The sequence below is a fragment of the Felis catus genome, chromosome A1 (assembly GCF_018350175.1).
Source record: "Felis catus isolate Fca126 chromosome A1, F.catus_Fca126_mat1.0, whole genome shotgun sequence".
In the NCBI taxonomy this organism is placed as follows: domain Eukaryota; kingdom Metazoa; phylum Chordata; class Mammalia; order Carnivora; family Felidae; genus Felis; species Felis catus.
Window position 1 is genome coordinate 67,281,409 of NC_058368.1, and position 19,152 is coordinate 67,300,560.

At 43.4% G+C, this 19,152-nt stretch overlaps 1 protein-coding gene and 1 long non-coding RNA gene across 6 annotated transcripts in view; one reads left to right on the plus strand and one right to left on the minus strand.

Annotated features, from left to right (window-relative positions):
* Positions 1–19,152, minus strand: part of LOC123384700 — a 111,438-nt gene that overhangs the window by 45,249 nt on the left and 47,037 nt on the right. For 3 of the 4 annotated variants that reach the window (XR_006596153.1, XR_006596154.1, XR_006596155.1), the window contains exon 1: positions 6,768–7,199. The exons of the other annotated variant lie outside the window; for it this stretch is intronic. This is a non-coding gene — a long non-coding RNA (uncharacterized LOC123384700). Of the gene's footprint in view, positions 1–6,767; positions 7,200–19,152 lie in introns of those variants that run through there. 4 annotated transcript variants of the gene reach the window in all.
* The window catches only part of CLDN10 (claudin 10), a 114,833-nt gene that overhangs the window by 25,150 nt on the left and 70,531 nt on the right, over positions 1–19,152 (plus strand). The gene's annotated exons all lie outside the window — the stretch shown is intronic.

A 19,152-nucleotide genomic window follows, 5' to 3' on the forward strand; every position in this document is an offset into this window, starting at 1 on the left:
AAATCATATGGTTTAGGAGCAAATAGAAATATATTCATAATAGACAAAAAGGAGTAGGTTTTGACTGGTGCCTTAATATTCCGTGTGCTCCTCAGTCTTACTCCAACCCCAGCTGAATTAGTTTTAAGTGTCAATATCGAAATATCAAAATTATTTTATCCATAAATATTTTAATCTTTATCTGAAAAAATAAGGACTTTTAAAAGTATAGGCTCGTGGGGCGCCTGGGTGGCGCAGTCGGTTAAGCATCCGACTTCAGCCAGGTCACGATCTCGCGGTCCGTGAGTTCGAGCCCCGCGTCGGGCTCTGGGCTGATGGCTCAGAGCCTGGAGCCTGTTTCCGATTCTGTGTCTCCCTCTCTCTCTGCCCCTCCCCCGTTCATGCTGTGTCTCTCTCTGTCTCAAAAATAAATAAAACGTTAAAAAAAAATTAAAAAAAAAAAGTATAGGCTCGTAAACACCATTGCACCCTTCACATTTATGGTATTTCCATAACTCCATCAAATATCCAGGCAATGTTCTGAATATCTCTGATTCTCTCATAAATTAGTTTTTTTTTTTTTTACAATTAGTTTGTCCAAATCAGGATCCAAATAAGGCCCGTATATTGCACTGAGTTGATGTCTCTTAAATCTCTTTTAATCATAGGTTCCCCATCCCTCTTTCTTTTTTATGCAAGTTATTTATTGAAGAGCAATAATTTCTACAAGCCTGTAGAATGTCCTATACTCTTTTTTTGTTGTTGATTATCTCTCTGTGGGGATGTAATTCCTATAACCATTTGCCTTAATCCATTATTTCACTAGAGGTTGCAAAATAGTGATATTCCAATTGTAGTATCCCTCTGTATGTATTAGCTTAAATTCTTCTAAAAGAAGAAATTTACTTCATAAACTGTTTGGTTACCTTGTATAACAACTTTAGTATAGTTCTGTAGAAGAAAGAATCAAGCAATTATTTTGCTTCCCCCCCCCCCCAGTTTTTTACACATTTATTTATTTATTTATTTATTTATTTAAGTATACCCTTAAAATTTTTGTTTGTTTGTTTTTATTAAGTAATCTCTATACCCAATATGGGCCTTGAGCTCATGACCCTGAGATCAAGAATCAAATGCTCCAGGGGTGCCAGGGTGGCTCAGTCAATTAAGCATTGGACTTTGACTCAGGTCATGATCTTGCGTTTGTGGGTTCGAGCCCCACATTGGGCTCTGTGCTGACAGCTCAGAGCCTAGAGCCTGCTTCAGAGTCTATGTTTCCCTCTCTCTCTGCCCCTCCCCTGCTCGTGCTCTCTCTCTCTCTCAAAAATAAATAAACATTAAAAAAAATTTTTTTAATGAAGGAATCACACGTTCCACTGATTGTACCAGCCAGGTGACCCCCCTAGTTTTTAAAATAATGAGTTGGATTCCTAGTTTCCTTCAAAGGTGTGTGTGTGTGTGTGTGTGTGTGTGTGTGTGTGCTGTAATTGTATGAATTCACAGATTTTTAACATATTCAATGCGTTTCAATCCTTTGCAGTTGTTATTGTTTCTGGTGCTGAAATTGTATAATCTCTAGCCTATGGGCTCTTCAACTTGGTTCCTAAGCCTTTTGGGCATGATTCTGTAGTCTTTGGTAACTTCCTTGCTTGCTGCTTTGACAAGATGTTCCAAGTTCATCCCTGAACCCAAATTAATCAGCCATTTCTCCAAGGAGTTCTGTTCCTTTTAGCGGGAAATGGTGTTTAGAAAGCACACTCTGGGGGCTAAGGGTGCTCATTGCTATCAGTTAGTCAAGGTGTCAAGGCCTTTTCAACAGGCAGAGCTAAAAAGAATTTTATTTATTTATTTTGAGACAGAGACAGAGAGTGTGTGCACACACGTCGGGGAGGGGGCAGAGAGAGAAGTGGAGAGAGGATCCAAAGCAGGCTCTGCACTGTCAGCGCTAGCCCAATTCCCAGGTCGAATTCACAAACTATGAGATCATGACCTGAGCCGAAATCAAGTCAGATGCTCAACCTACGAAGCCACCCAGGCACCCCTAAAAAGAATTTTTTAAACCAAAAAACATACTTATTCTTAATAATATTTCTTTTTTTCCTCACTAATATTTCTAATTTAAATTTAGCATACAGGATTTTGATCCGATATTTATATATTTTTTTCTTGCACTGAAAATCTTGGTTCCTAATTAAAAAAAATACTTAATTTCCTTAGCTACTAAATATATTATTGTTTCATAATAACTGTACCTGACTATCAGGAAATATCATAATATCAAGGGGGAAATCGTGTTAAAAAGTAATTACTGACAATCATTTGAGATTTCTTTGCAGTTCGGGGTGTTTCTTTTTTTTCCTCTTGGTATATACCCTACCAGGACTGTATGGTCTAATTACTGTGGTTTAAAAATAGAAACATTTAAAAAGTCTAGATTCAACTGACAGCTCGGGAATGTTGGCCAACATTGAAGGTAGAAATGAGAGGTTATGAGCTTAATGATGTAGCCAACTATTAACTCAAGTTTCTGCTAATTCAGGGAAGGGTATGTACATAGTTACATTTACCATAATTGCTTTAACTTAACCATCTCCATTTAGTAGGAGTTAGACTCTTGCTAATGATCAATTACCCTGAGAGTTCATTTCACTCATGAGGCTTTGGTCTTTAGGCGGAAAGGGCAAAGTCCAAGAACCAAGGAGGGTTGGCTACTGAACCTTACAGGTCATCTGATTGAATTACCTCTGTTTGCAGAGGAGGAAACTAAGATCCATCAGAGTCTAACATGTAATTTGCCTACATGGCACAGCTGGTTAGTGGCAGGGCAGGGACAGAAACCATCTGCCATCTCCATTCCACGTCACTGCGCCCTGCTCCCTTGTTCTCCCAGGTCAGTGCTGAAGGATATGGTCATTCTTGCCACAAGCAAAGGAGGTCCATTCTGAAAGTTTAATCTCAAGACTCAAGATAATAAGTGTTTATGAGAATTTGCTCAGTCATTTGGTAAATATTTAGTAGTTGGTTCTGAGTACGTGGTAAGACAGCCTTTATTGTCTACTTTTGTTTTTGCTTATTTTTTATTTTTTAATGTTTATTTTTGAGAGAGAAAGAGACAGAACACCAGCAGAGAAGAGGCAGAGAGAGAGAGAGAGAGAGAGAGAGAGAGAGAGAGAATCCAAAGCAGGCTCAAGGCTCTAAGCTGTCAGCACAGAGCCAGATGTGGGGTTCGAACTCACAAACTGTGAGATCATGACCTGAGCTGAAGGCCAATGCTTAACCAACTGAGCCACCCACGTGCCCCTACTTTTTGTTTTGTTTTTGCTTTTTGACTTGTCCAGGTAATAAATCAAAGAGAACCTGTATCTGGTACAATGTGATGACTGGAGACTATTTCAAACATTTAAGACAATTTTCCCACAATCTTTTACCAAGAAACATTACTTTAACATAATTTCTATTGTCCTGATTATAAATTTTCCTTTGTGTTTGTTTATCTAACTCAATACCATGACTACATACAAAGCACTGAGCTCAAGAGGATTTTCCAACAATTAGAATCCAACATGGAGCTAGCTGCCATGGACAGAAGGCTGTGAATTGTTATCAGAGTTCTACAGAGGGAATTCCTGCAGAGGTCAGAGGAGGGGATACAGTGATATCCAGTGTCCTTTCCAACCCTGAGATTGGGTGAGAGATTTTATTCTGTAATTTGTGTGATGTCCCAATGACAGTGGCTTGCTTGTGGCAGAGAGAAGCCAACCATTTCTACAAAGACACACAATCTATGTTTCCCTCCAACTTCAGTTCTATATACAGCCTTGCCCACAGACACAACATTTCAGAGAACAAGCCAGAATGAGCCCTTTGGGGAAAGTCTCAGTGCCACTTTCATACAAGGGACCCCTCTTCACAATGAAAGGAGAGGCTCTATGGGAATCACAGCAACTTTCCATTGTCTGTACACTTCCTGAAATGCCAAGTTTTTTTCTTCCTTCTTTCTCCAGATGTCTTCTGTTTAAATCATATACTTGTCTCTTCTTCTGAAACCCTCCTCTCATCTGAGGTCGATTAGCATCTAAGTTCTTAGCCCAAGGATAAAAGAGAAGCCAGTGGACTTGGAAAGTTATCCGCCTACAGCCTGTGTGTTTTCAAAGTCATCCAACAAATACTTGAGCCCCTACTTTGTGCTCTGAGACAGGTGCTGGGGGCCCAAGAAGGAGACTCCATTGGTGCTCTTCCAGGCTAACAGAGGAAGGAAGAGGAGAAAGGAACAGATACAGGAAAGTCGATGAGGGGGAGATCAGGGAAGGGGAAGGTCCTAATCTCATGGAGGAGGAGATTTGCTGGTCAAAGGGTATTTCACTTTCCCCCTGAAGGAGGAGGAAGAGTCAATAAAAAGGGGAAAGGAGCTGCCGGGCAGGGGAAAGGCTGGTCCAAAAGTCCAGAACAAAAGAGACTTTGGTGAATTTGAGGATCTGAAAGAGGTTAAGAACTGTTGGAGTGTAGGCTTGAGAGAGATAATGTCTTGAAATGAAGCAAGGGAGGAAAACAGACACCAGATGAGGAGGGGCTTTTCACAGAACTCTCTCAAAGTGTCCACAATATTTCCAACTTGACCTGTGGATATATTCTTCAGTACTAAAAGAGCTCTTTCCCAGCTTCTTAAATTGCATATCAGAATTTTTCACTGAGTAGTCAAAACTCAACATTTGTTGAGCGCCTACTAGGGTGCCAGGCATGGTACTAGGTCATGGAAGAAAAACATTGATAACCAGTGGCTCTCTTAGTAAGGAGCTAAAAAAATCATGTTCTTTTTAAAACACCAAATGTTAACCACAACAAATATATCCAAGCATCAAGAGATAAAGGGTACCCGCGTGGTTTAGTCAGTAGAGTATTTGACTCTTGAGTTTGGCTCGGGTCATGATCCCAGGATTGTGGGATCAAGCCCTGTGTGATTCTCTCTGTGTCTTCCTTTCCTTTTGCCCCTCTCCTCCACTCTCATGCTCTTTCTCTCTCAAAAAAAAAAAAAAAAAAAAAAAAGGAATGAACAGACAAAAAATTAAAGGCTAAAAAAAAACCCCTACATCAATTCCTTTAGACCAAATTTAAAATTTTTTTTTTAATTTTGAGAGAGAGTGAGCATGCCTGCAAGAAGGGGAGGGGCAGAGAGAGAGAGAGAGAGAGAGAGAGAGAATTCCAAGCAGGCTCCACACTGGCAGCACAGAGCCTGATGAGGGGCTCAAACTCACAAACTATGAGACCATGACCTGAGCTGAAATCAAGAGTTCGATGCTTCACGAACTGAACCTCCCAGGTGCCCCCAGACTAAATTTTAAAAGAATAGGATACTTATTACTACAGGTAATATGGTAAATCTAAGGCAATAGGGTTCTAATTCCTTTGATAGAATGCTTATTTTTAAAACTTGAGATATAATTGACATATATGTGTTTCTGGTATAAAACATAATTTGATATTTGTATATATTATGAAATGATCACCACAATAAGTGTAATTAACATATACCATCACAGTTACAATTTTTTTTTGTGGTAAGAATTTCTACGATCTACTCTCTTAGTAACTTTCAAATATACAATATGGTATTATTAATTACAGTCACCATGTTAAACATTACATCCCTAGAATTTCTGTATCTTTTGACTGGAAATTTGTACCTTTCGACCCACTTCACCCATTTCACCCACCCCTCACCTTTGTCAAACACCAAACTGTTCTCTGTATTTACAAGCTTGGTTTTGTTTTTTGGCTTTTTGGTGGGGGGTTGACAGAATGTTTGAAAATTAAGAATGTAACAAGAGGGGACTCAGTTGGTTAACTGAGTAGGGGTGAGACCTGATCGAATTTGCCTTTGCGGAAGAGGCTGCTATCCCATAAACCCTGCTACTTGTAGTCCATGGACCAGCAGCAGAGCAGCACCTGGGAGCGTAGTTAGACAGTGTAGAATCTCAGCCCCATCTGGACCTGTTGAATCGGAATCTGCATATTAACAATATCCCCGGGTGATCTGTATGCACATCCAAATAGGAACAGCGCTGGCACCAATTATAGACCCGTGGACAGATGGAGGAGAAGAATGTGTGGTTACTTATGGAGGCTTCTTGGAGGTGGCACCTGGCAATGAAAGCCAGTTGCCATTTGGGAAGAAATGAGATCTTTTGTCTACAACCATGGTTCTCAAACTTGGCTGCAATGTGGAATCGCAGTGTGGGTATTTTGAAACGTATTGATTCCTGGGGCCCCTGGCTGGCTCAGTTGGTAGAGCATGTGACTCTTGCTCTCAGGGTTGGGAATTTAAGTCCCAAATTGGGCGTGGAGTCTACTTAGAAAACAAACAAAAAAAAAGGGGGTGCCTGGGTGGCTCAGTTGGTTGAGCATCTGACTTTGGCTCAGGTCATGATCTCACGGTTGGTGTGTTTGAGCCCCACATTGGACTTGTTGCTGTCAGCACAGAGCTTTGGATCCTGTCACTCTCTCTCGCTGCCCCTCCCCCACTTGCACTCCCTCTCTCTCTGTCTGTCTCTCTCAAAAATAAATAAAACATTAAAAAGAATAAAAGTAAATAAAGATGAAGACCCTAAGATTTAACATAAAGAAATAAATAAAAAGTGTTGATTCCTGCCTCCGCACCCCAGAGATTCTGACTTCATGGAGACCAAAACTCAGCGCGGGGATTTTACAGAGCTCCCCAGGTGATTCAAATTTGCAGCTAAGCTTGTGAACCACTGCGCCCTTCGCCCTATTTAACATACAGTGCACTATACCTGGATGAGGCAACGGTACACAGTGGTCAGGTGCTTCCAGTGCAGGACCAGCAGCTCCTGTTCAGGTGTTTGGAGGGTGGGATGCTTGGCAAGGGGAGAGGAGGTTAGGACCTGGACCCCTCCTGCTCTTCCTGTGCCCTTCCGGGTCCGCGCGCCACGCCTTTTCACGCTCCTCACACGGATGTGTGGATTCTGCTTCCCCCTAGTGGCGGTTTTCTAGTATGACACCGCTGTCTCCGGTTTCCTACAAATCCTGCGTTCCTGACAAACCCGAAAGCCTCCAGGTGTGCTGTCGATGGGTGGGAAATCCTAGGACTTGTGCCCAGGGAGCAGCTGGACAGTGACTTCTGGAGTTGCTTCTTCACAGGAAAGCTCAGGGAGTTCTTTTTTTTAAATGAAGCTTCATTCCTTGTTTTTTTGTTTTTTCGGTTTTTTTTTGTTTTTTTGTGTTTATTTTTGGGAGAGAGAGAGTGAGGAGGGGCGGGGCAGAGAGAGGGGGGTGGAGGATCCGAAGCGAGCTCTGTGCTGACAGCAGTGAGCCCGATTCCGGGCTTGAACTCATGAACCATGAGATCATGACCTGAGCTGAAGTCAGATGCTCAACCGACTGAGCCACCCAGGCGCCCCATGGAGTTCTTTTTCTGTTTTGTTTCGTTTGTTTTTTATTTTTGAGCAAGAGAGAGTGTGAGCAGGGGGAAGGGCAGAGAGAGGGGACACAGAGGACCCGCGCTGACAGCAGAGGACCCAATGCGGGGCTCGAACTCATGAACCATGGGATCATGATCTGAGCCAGCTGAAATCAGACACCCAACCGACTGAGACACTCAGGTGCCCCATGGGAGTTCTGTGTCTCTGGCCAAGCACTGGTCTGACACAGGGCTGTGACTGGAGCCTAAGTGGCTTCCTGTGCTTGGGGCTTAGGGAAATTCACCTTATCAGCCAGTGGCAAGTGCCTATGACATCAAGCATCAGGAAGCCCGGAGGTATAAGGTAACATTCTTCTACTAAAGCACAGCCAGCCCTTATCCATCTCTGTGTGGCAAGGACATGTCTTTGCTGAATTATCACATTTAATACGAACCCAAGACTGGCAGGTGTTAGGATCCCCATCTTATGGACAAGGAAACAAGCCCACGGAGTGTCAGTAACCTGCTCCAGGCCGTATACCTTGCATGTGGCAGATGCAGACTCTGAACCCATGCCGGTAGGACTACACTATCTGTCCCAGCTGCTCCCATGTCCCCTGTGTGGAGGGGGGACCCCGGACGTCTCGCTTGCCCAAAGATTTGCACTGTGGCTTCAGCCTGAACCCCATTTGAGTTCAGAGGGTCCCTCCAGGCACCTGCAGCTCCTTTTTCTCCCTATGATGCGCGGACTCCTGTACTTCCCTCTGCAGGGCAGCCCCTGGGAGCCCCCCATTTGGCGGGGGGACACCCTTGCCCTGTTCTGGCAGAAAGCCTCTCCCTGCAGCCGACTCTGGGGTGGGGAGGATCAGGCCGTATTACGAAGAGCGTCTCCCTTTGACCTGGCTTCCCCCTTCTTTTCTCCCCTGAAGCTTCCTGCTTCTCCACTCGGTCCTCACTGCGAGTCCTTCTGCAGCTCTGGTGTGGGTCAGAATCACCAGGGGTTGCTGGTTGGAATGCAGACTCCTAGGCTCCAGCCCCAAAGACTCTGATTCAGGGGACTCACAAGTGGGGCCTGGGAGTCTGCATTTTTTAAAATTCCGAACCCTGTGGATTCTGATGCGGGTGGTTCTCAGAGCTTACTCTGAGAGCATGCAACACACATGCCAGTAAGATTGGTGGGCCCCACATCAAGAGCAGAAATGAAGGCCCATACTATATGTTTAAGTATTTAGAAGTTAGGAATCAAGCTCCCAAATGGTGAAATATACCTTCACAAATACCTGGCAGGCTGGGATTCCTGCAGTCTGGAGTTCCCAGCCGGAAGGTTGACAGCACAGGGGGAGCTGACCCCAGCCCCTAGCACCCCCCCCCTTTCTCTTCCCACCTCTGGTTCTGACTGACCCTTTCTGTGCCCTGTAGAATCTGCTACTCAAGCCACAGGACACCCTGCTTCACATCCAAGCCCAAGCCACCTTCTTCCCACCCCATAAACAGCTTATCTTGACCCCCTGACCGGCTAGGAGATGGACCCTGCGGAGACGGTCTGCTTTAGCTCTGGAGGCAGGAATTCTAGGGTTCTAGGTCCTCAGGGCATGACCTAAATGGGGGAGGGGAGCTCCAGGTAGACAGCCGCATGTCCCCACTGGCTGCTGCACCCTTGGGACGGTGCGACCAGAGGATGAGGTGAGCAGAGCCATCTAAACCAATGCTCCTCACCTTTTTTTTAAGTTTGTTTATTTATTTTCAGAGATTGAGAATCAGAGAGAGAGGGAGAGAAAGAATCCCTAGCAGGCTCTGAGCCGTCGGCGCAGAGCCTGGCATGGGGCTGGATTCTACTAACCGTGAGAACGTGACCTGAGCCGAAATCAAGAGCCAGATGCTTAACCGGCTGAGCCCCCCGGGTGCCCCTGTGCTCCTCAAATTTTAATGTGAGGAGGAATCACCTGGGATCTGAAGATTTGGAATCAGTAGGTCTGGGGCACAGACCAAAATTCTGTGTTTCTAACAGCCTCCGGGCAAAGCCAGTGATGCTTGGTTTACAGGCCACACTTAGAACAGGGCAGCTCACACCATTCACAAAAATAAACTCAAAATGGATAAAGAACCTGAATGTGAGACAGGAAACCATCAAAACCTTAGAGGAGAAAGCAGGAAAAGACCTCTCTGACCTCAGCCGTAGCAATCTCTTACTCGACACATCCCCAAAGGCAAGGGAATTAAAAGCAAAAGTGAATTACTGGGACCTTATGAAGATAAAAAGCTTCTGCACAGCAAAGGAAACAACCAACAAAACTAAAAGGCAACCAACGGAATGGGAAAAGATATTCGCAAATGACATATCGGACAAAGGGCTAGTATCCAAAATCTATAAAGAGCTCACCAAACTCCACACCCGAAAAACAAATAACCCAGTGAAGAAATGGGCAGAAAACATGAATAGACACTTCTCTAAAGAAGACATCCGGATGGCCAACAGGCACATGAAAAGATGTTCAGCGTCGCTCCTTATCAGGGAAATACAAATCAAAACCACACTCAGGTATCACCTCACACCAGTCAGAGTGGCCAAAATGAACAAATCAGGAGACTATAGATGCTGGAGAGGATGTGGAGAAACGGGAACCCTCTTGCACTGTTGGTGGGAATGCAAACTGGTGCAGCCGCTCTGGAAAGCAGTGTGGAGGTTCTTCAGAAAATTAAAAATAGACCTACCCTATGACCCAGCAATAGCACTGCTAGGAATTTATCCAAGGGATACAGGAGTACTGATGCATAGGGCCACTTGTACCCCAATGTTTATAGCAGCACTCTCAACAATAGCCAAATTATGGAAAGAGCCTAAATGTCCATCAACTGATGAATGGATAAAGAAATTGTGGTTTATATACACAATGGAATACTACGTGGCAATGAGAAAAAATGAAATATGGCCTTTTGTAGCAATGTGGATGGAACTGGAGAGTGTGATGCTAAGTGAAATATGCCATACAGAGAAAGACAGATACCATATGGTTTCACTCTTATGTGGCTCCTGAGAAACTTAACAGGAACCAATGGGGGAGGGGAAGGAAGGAAAAAGGAAAAAAGAGGTTAGAGTGGGAGAGAGCCAAAGCATAAGAGACTGTTAAAAACTGAGAACAAACTGAGGGTTGATGGGGGGTGGGAGGGAGGAGAGGGTGGGTGATGGGTATTGAGGAGGGCACCTTTTGGGATGAGCACTGGGTGTTGTATGGAAACCAATTTGACAATAAATTTCATATAAAAAAAAAAGAACAGGCAGCTCTAGGGCAGTGTGGGCAAGGTTTCTCTGTACAGGGCTAGGGGGTCAATCTTTCAGATTTGTGAGCTACACGGACTCTGTGCAAATCCTCAGCTCTTCTGGCAAAGCACAAAGCAGCCAGGCCCAGACAAAACGTAAATGAATGAGCAGGGTCATATTCCAATAAAACCATACTTATGGGCACTGAAATTTGAATTTCATGTAATTTGCCTACGACACAAAGCATTCTTCTTTTGATTCTTTCAGCCCAAAATATAAAAACTATTCTTAGCTCATAGGCCAAACAGAAACAGATAGTGGGTCAGACTTGGCCCCAAATCTCTGAAAGATAAGGATGTTGTAACGTAACCCCAACACCAACATCACACCTAAAACTAATCAGCAATAATTATTTAACAGTCAGATACCTTTTAAATGTTTGAATTTCTAATTGTCTCATAAAGATAGGTTCACCACCATTTAAAAATTTTGTTTTACTCAGTTAACAGTGCAATGTTGGTTTCAGGAGAATTCAGTGATTCATCACTTAGTACAACACCCAGTGCTCATCACAACAAGCGCCCTCCTTAGTAGCCATCCCCTAACTAGTCCATCCCTCATCCAGCTCCCTCCAGCAGCCCTCAGTTTGTACAGAGAACAAACTGTCTCCTGTGGTTTCTTTCTCCTCTCTCCACCCACTTCCCATAGGTTCATCTGTTTTGTTTCTTAAATTCCACATATGAATGAAATCATATGGTATTTGTCTTTCTCTGACTTATTTCACTTAGCATAATAACCACCACCACTCTTTTTAAAAATATTTATTTACTTATTTGAGAGAGAGAGAGAGAGAGAGACAGCAAAAGTTTGCAGGGGAGGGGCAGAGAGAGAAGGGAACAGAGGACCCAAAGCAGGCTCTGCTCTGACAGCAGAGAGCCTGACGTGGGGCTTGAACTCATGAACTGCGAGATTACGATCTGAGCAGAAGTCAGATGCTCTACTGACTGAGCCACTCAGGCACTCCATAGCCACCATCATTCTCAAATACAGAATCCCTGTCCCATCTGTCCTTTTACTTGACTCCTCATCCCCCATAGTAACTCTGCGTCTCAGACCCGGTACATGTGGTCATACTACATTTCACCAGTAGATGGCACTAATAATCACGACATTTGCTGACTTCCCTTGGCATTTGCACAAGAGAAAACATCATTTGTATGCAATTTGCAATTACAGGTGAATATATATATGAACACAAAAAATTGAAAATAGGCTGTTTGCTCCGTGTAACGTGTTCAACCTCAATACATCCCAATTCTGAGGAAAAATTATTGATGTCAAACAAATTTTCAATTTGTTTTCAATGAAGAGAGTATGGGAAGCCCTTTGCTCAACGTTGAGGTTTATCTCTACTATGTCAACATTTTCAGTGTTAAATCATCGAGGCCACTTATGTTTGTATGTTCTTCTGTTTAAGAAAATAGCAAATTGAATCTGTTTGCACAATTGATCTGTGTGTTGAATACTCATTACAAATGAACTGCCTGAATTGTACTAAGTGTGCCAACCTCTGAACAAAACAGTTTCTTTTCCAAACTTCCTCTAGCATGTTCTGAACAACAAGGAATCAGGATGTGAGATTTGGATGGAATGCATAAGGCCCCCTCAGCTAACAGCAGACATGAAATCTTCCTATGCGATCATATAGCAATTTGATTGTTTTCTGTTGACATTTGCCATCATTCTGCCGGTGATCTCCCTTCTTCCTCCCCCCACCACCCTGTGAGAAGCTTAAACTGTTAAAAAGATCTAACTGCTCAATTATGATTAATATTTCATTTTAAGGACACAAACCCTGAATTGTGCCTTTTTTTTTTAATTTTGAGAGAGAAAGAGAGAGAGAGAGAGAGAGAGAGAGAGAGAGAAAATCCCAAGCAAGCTCTGCATCGTCAACACAGAGCCAATGCGGGGCTCAAACTCAACAACCACGAGATCATGATCTGAACCGAAACCAAGGGTCAGACGATGAACTGACTGAGCCACCCAGGCACCCCCCATATGATGCTATTAATCCTCCCCCTTTCTGTCCTTTCAATATCTTCAGCAAGAACATTTATTGGATACTATAAATGGCCACTTTTGTGGCCAAGCAAGACCTTCTTATTTTCTTGCCCAGCTGGGTCTTTTATTTGATGTCTCATCTTGTAATTCCCTAGATAGAAATTAAGACATGTTAGGACATCAGCCTGTGTTAAATTTCTAGTGGGTATCACATATGGCCGTTTCTGGCAGATGATACAATAACTCTGCGATTTATTTGTATATCCTATTCTTCTATATTCAAATTTACACAATACCATAATGGCCTTTCTGCTCTTAAAGTCAAATCCTCTGTCCAGGATAGGCCCTAACTTCGCTCTTGGAAGTTAGTTCTCGCCAGATTTACCCTGAGAACAAGTTCCTTGTAGTAGATCTTCCCACTTACCCTCCCGGATGTTCTGGAATATCTGGGCTCTTCTCCCCCCTGCAGGGCCACTCACTGCCTCTTGGCTGCAGTCCTCTGCCCTGCGTTTCTCAGGCTCTGCCTGTATCGCATCTCCCCTCTTGGTCTCAGCTACCAAACCTTTCCCTACATAAGCTTCTGACTTCACCGGGCAGTTACATTCCACCTGGAAACAAGCACACAGTCCTACCCGAGGCATTCAGCCCAGGAACACCTTCCAAGTGTGTTCTGTAAAGAATTCATACATGGGGAATTTCCACACTTCAAAAAGTTTGGGAAGCAATGGGTTTAACAAACTTATGTATTTTTATTATCTTTTTAAGATTTATTTAGTTTTGAGAGACAGAGAGAGACAAAGCATGAATAGGGGAGGGGCAGAGAGAGAGGGACACACAGAATCTGGATCAGGCTCTAGGCTCCAAGCTGTCAACACAGAGCCCAAGGTGGGGCTCGAACCCACTAACTGTGAGATCATGACTGGAGCTGAAGTCAGATGCTTAACCGACTGAGCCACCCAGGCACCTCTGCTTTAACAAATTTAAAGAGCTTTCTTTAATGCAGGACTTTCCAGAGCCTTTACTTTTCTAATAGACATTGCGAGTCCTCTCAGATAGTAAATATTGAGCATTTTCCAAATTGATTTGATTAAGGAACACCCTCCCCTATATTAGTCAGCTCAGGTTGCTACAACAAAATACCACAGACTGAGTGGTTTAAACAGCTGTAACATTTACTTCCCGCAGTTCTGGAAGCTGGGAAGTCCAAAGTCAAGGTGCCAGCAGTTTTGACTCCTGGTGAAGCCCACGTTGTGGCCTGCAGACCTTGTCTTCTCACTGTGTCCTCACCTGGCAGAGGGAGGAAGCAAGCCTCATCTAAACCTAACTGCTCCCCTTGGCTCTGTCTCCAAGTACTGTCACACTGGGGTTAGGGCTTCAACATTCTGTCCATAACATCCTCCATCTGTCTCATTGTGTTGTCTGTAGTGTGTTGTATGGAACAAACCCTGGGACACTTACTCCAGTGCAGGCTCTGGAGTCAGACTGCCTGAGTTGGGGAATCAGACAACCCGGTTTCAAGCCCAGCTCCGCGCCCTAGCTGTGGGACTTTGGATGAGTTTCTCCATCTCTGCTTGCCACAGTTTCATCGTCTGATGTGATAAAATGGGGATAATAATGGTGCATAGCCCCCAGGTTTGTTGTGAGGGTTCAAGGAGTTGAAACATAGCAAGAGAGTGCAGCACAGAGTAAGCATTCAAAAAAGTTAGGTACAATTGTGAAATGTTATTACTGACAATGAATTGTATCATTAAACCATTTATTGTACTGACTATTAGTAAGCATGATTAATAATGAATAACACTTATTATAAGGCAATATTTAATTTCAGTTTAGGGTGAATACTGGATTTTACAGCTGGGTCAGGGGCAAGCCTCTCTTTTAGGTCGCAGGCTCCTAGAGGGCAATGCAGGGCTGAAGAAATCGCGAGAGGGGACGTTGCAAATGTGTGCCAGGAATGTGGAAGTGGTGTGGCTGCGTGTAAGGGAGAAGGGGCTGCCGACCTCAGTGCCAAGGCTCCACGCCAACCGCCATAGCCCTGGCAGGAAGTGGAGCTGTGAGTCTGCAAAGGACAGACCGGCCACACAATGAGGACAGCAGGCCTGCTTGCCACAGTGGTGCTCGTGGTGAGTAACACTGCCATTCATGTTGTCTTTGAGCACAGCAGTTACACGTCCACAAGCACCTTATCCAATAACCCTCAAACAGGGAGGCTCCAACACTGTGTTCCCCTGGAGTTTCAAGGGTGCAGGGATTCCTTTATGTAACAAGGCAAGGGATTTGTGCCAGCCAGGAAACCCAAGTGCTCAAAACCTGTTCAACATTTTTGCAGCCAAAGAGCAAGCTGCCAAACATTTTTCTCTCAAAAGAAAACAGGCCACTGAATGAATACTAGTGGGGGAGAGTCCAAGAGAAAAATCAAAGAAGAGAGGGAAGGGATGTCTTAAGAGAATTAAAAAGATGCTGAGTTTAAATTGAGAAGATATTGAACTTGAATATGTTTTAAAACACACACAAAGAGAAAAAACAGAATGCAAGCTGATTTTTTAAAGCCAACTAAGAGAAAATTTTACAATCTAAATCAGGGATTCTTTGTTGGGGATCCTGAGATCGGGATGTCTTCCCAAGCAAGGACTTAAAAGGTCAGAATCATGGTCTGAAGCAAGTATGTCTTTGGAGCTCACAATTCAGCTCTCATTGCCTGGCATTGTTGGTGCCTCCCCCCACCCCCAGCCCATTAATGTTTTATTGAAATCTCACTGGATGCACGGTGCCAATCCCCAGATCCTCATTACTTACATAGTCCTTTAGTAGAGTCAGAGTAGAAAATGTTCCAAAGATGTTCTTGTCTTTCCCTAAAGACTCTGTGAGGAGCAACCTGCATGGATCAAAGGGGTTACCATGCAGTGAGCGAAGAGAAGAGCATGCCTTGAAGAGGGAACAGCAAATACAAAGACCTTAAAATGGACTAAGTATGGAGCATTTGAGGCCAGGGTGGCTGGGATACAGTGAGAGAGGGAGGACAGGGAGAATGACAGGAGCTAGTTCAGGTACAGTTTATAGCCAAGTACAAAAGGATGCCTAATTGATGTGTGGAGGAAATGAAAGGAGGGGATCTTGGCAAGTGGAGGATCTTTGGCAGATGCACTGAGGGAAGCATCATGTGTTCTGGAACAGGAGTTTTTGCTGTGAATGGGGCGAAGGTTGAATGATGATCAATGGGAGACAAAGCTCGATAGTTGGGTTGGGACAACTATAACAGGCTAAGGAAGGAATTTGGACTTTACCCAGCTAGTGACCATTAGAGGTTTTTGATTAAAGGACTGATCTTATTTTTATTTTAAAAAATGCACTTGCAGCCAGGATGGGTTAGAGTAGGAGAGAGACATCATCCTGCTAAGGAACCAGGAGAACCAAACTGAGCCAAGAGATAAGATGAAGTAGAGAGGAGGTAGCATGTAAGGCAGATACTATCAAGGGCAGATTTACTTGGTCTTCTTGAGGAATTGACCTTTCATCATTATGAGATGACTCTAATCATCTCTAGTAATTCCCTTTGTCTCGAAGCCTTCTTTGTCTGAAATCAATATAGTTACCCTAGCTTTCTTATGATTAGAGTTTACATGGGTATCTTTTTCCATATTTGTACTTTCAACTTGTCTGTGTATTTATATGTAAAGTGCATATCTCACAAGCAACATATAATTGGGTCTTGTTTTTTAAAAAATATTTTTTAATATTTATTTTTGAGAGAGAGAGAGAGAGAGAGAGAGAGAGAGAGAGAGAGCATGAGAGGGGGAGAGGCATAGACAGAGGGAGACACAGAATCCAAAGCAGGCTCCAGGCTCTGAGCTGTCAGCACAGAGCCTGATGTGGGGCTCAAACTCAGGAACCATGAGATCATGAACTGAGCTGAAGTCAGATTCTTAACCAACTGAGCCACCCAGGTGCCCCAGGGTCTTGTTTGTTTTTTGTTTTTTTGTTTTTGTTTTTTTTTAAGTCCAGTCTAATAACCTCTGCCTTTAATTGAAATGGTTGTTCCATTTACATTTAATGTAATCACTGATATAGTTGGGTGTAAGTCTGCATCTTGCTGGAGTTTTCTCTCTTCTATTTTTTGTTCTTCCTTTCCTATCTCCTTTTTAGTTACTTGAATAGATTTTAGTATTCTATTATATTTTTGAGAGAAAGAAAGAGTGGGGGAGGGGCAGAAAGAGAGGAGAGAGAGAATCCCAAGCAGGCTCCATGTTCAGTGTGGAGCCCAACACTGGGCTCAATCTCACAACCTTCAGATCATGACCTGAGCCAAAATCAAGAGTCAGATGCTTAACTGACTGAGCAACCCAGGTGCCCCAGATTTAAGTATTCTATTCTATCAGCTCTATTGACTTTTTAGCTATACTTCTTGGTGTGTTTTTTTTTAATAGTTGTTCTAGGGATTACAGTACATTACACATACATAACTTATTATAGTCTACTTTGAATTTATATCACCTAATGTAAGAATTTTATAAGAGTAGTCCCCTCTCCTGCATCCTTTGTGCTATAGTATTTTTCTTCCACACAAGTTATAAAGGATGGGTTTACATGGTACTCACTAGATTTCAGAGATGAAGAAAAGGGACAAGTTTAACTCAACTCCTAGGTTCCCAACTTGGGCAGTTGCCTGCAATTCATTGAGAAAAAGGAGCTTAAAAAAATCATCACTCTGAGAGTATAAATGAGATCATAATTACAGTAATATTTCAAATCTTGATGTTCTGTCCTCTCACCTGCTGGATTACAGACAGTCTCATATTCTGGGAGCTCCCTCCACTCATGTCTGAGAAGCCCCAGGGGGTGGTTTCTTTCTCTAGAAATTTGCCTCAATGCTCATAGTGTGGGACGTTTTAGGTCAGGGAGATGCATACTCTCCCAATGCATTCTACTCAGTAAAAGGGGTCTCTCAACAAAGATGATGTTTCTGGAGCCTCCACTCTTTCCAACGGACATAGTCATATACATGATTGAAAGGGTGGGAGGTAAAACTCACAGTCTCATGGATTTCCAATGCTCATTCAAACATACTGGTTTCTTGTGAGCCCCACCCTGTGGTGTGGTTGAACTTGTTGAAATACTTCCTGTCCAGGTCAGAAGAAATGGGCTACAGATGAAACTTGTATTGGGTCTGTATCTTGGATATTTCTTCACTGGAGATCTCCAGTATGCAGCTAAAGATGTTAATCTCAGGACAGAAGTCAGAGCTGAATATGTAGATTTGCATAAACGTGATAATAGAAGCCATAGGGGGTGGATCTGTTCACCAAAAGGGAGAATCTAAAGGAAGAAAAATAGAAGGCCAAAGACTAAACCACAGGAAGTGGCCTATGTTGGGAGTTAAGAGGCTTTAATAAACATCCAGACACCAAATTCTGAAGAATGTATTTCCATATAAGGCCAAAGGAAAGGATGCTGTAAAAAGGAGTGGTTATGGATGCTTCATGGAATTACAGGAAAAAGTACATGTTCAAATATACCCTGGATTTGGAAATTAGGAAAACATTTGAAGTGGAGAAAGGTTGTCAAGAAAACCAGCAAAGTAATCAAAGAGGATTCCTGAAGAAGCATGTCAACCAAAGGAGAGAGACATAGTTACAGAGGGGAGTAGAGGACTTCTCCTTTCCAGTTCAGAGGTAAGGAGCTTGGAAGTCACCGCTCCACTCTAATAACAAGTAAAAAGGTGAACAGATTGAAAACTCAACAACTTTTCTTGGATCCATAAGAGACAGGATTACACAGGGCAAATCCTGTGCCCTCCAAGACTGGAGAGACAGGCAGGCCAATGGGGGAGTGCCAGCTTACCAGAGCACACACTCAAGGAGCAGAAACCGCTTTGCGAGCTGGTACTCAGGGACGAAAAGCAGAACTATCACTGAGAAATTGCTGGAGTCTCAGTGCAGACAAATCTGAAAATTAAAAACTCCAGTAGGGCCCAGTCATAACCTCTGAATTTTGTGAGATCCACCTCCAGGAGCTCAACCACATTCCCACGGTACATGTTGGAGAGAAAGAAATCCCCTCTTGCTTCTAGGAGGGGGAAGGGAAAAGAAACCATTTTGAAATACACCAGAGCACTTAGCTCCTCTTAACGGAGCCTGCCCTCAGGGGAAACTAGTTAAACAGAGCCTAACCTGTCGGGGCATTATCAGCCTGTCAGGGCATTATCAGAAAGGGAAATGGAGTGAAGTGTGTATTTTGTTAAGATATGGAAAACTATATACGGGCACACTTAAAGGCAGGAGAGAAAGAACATTCTGTCTACATCTATTTTTAATTTTCCCACTAATCCTCTACAAGCAACACTAATCATGATTACCAGAATATGATGTGACCTTTACCCATTCTTTAAAAACGTCCATTTGTTTCTCTATGTAAATCACTGTTGAATATTATTACATTGGAA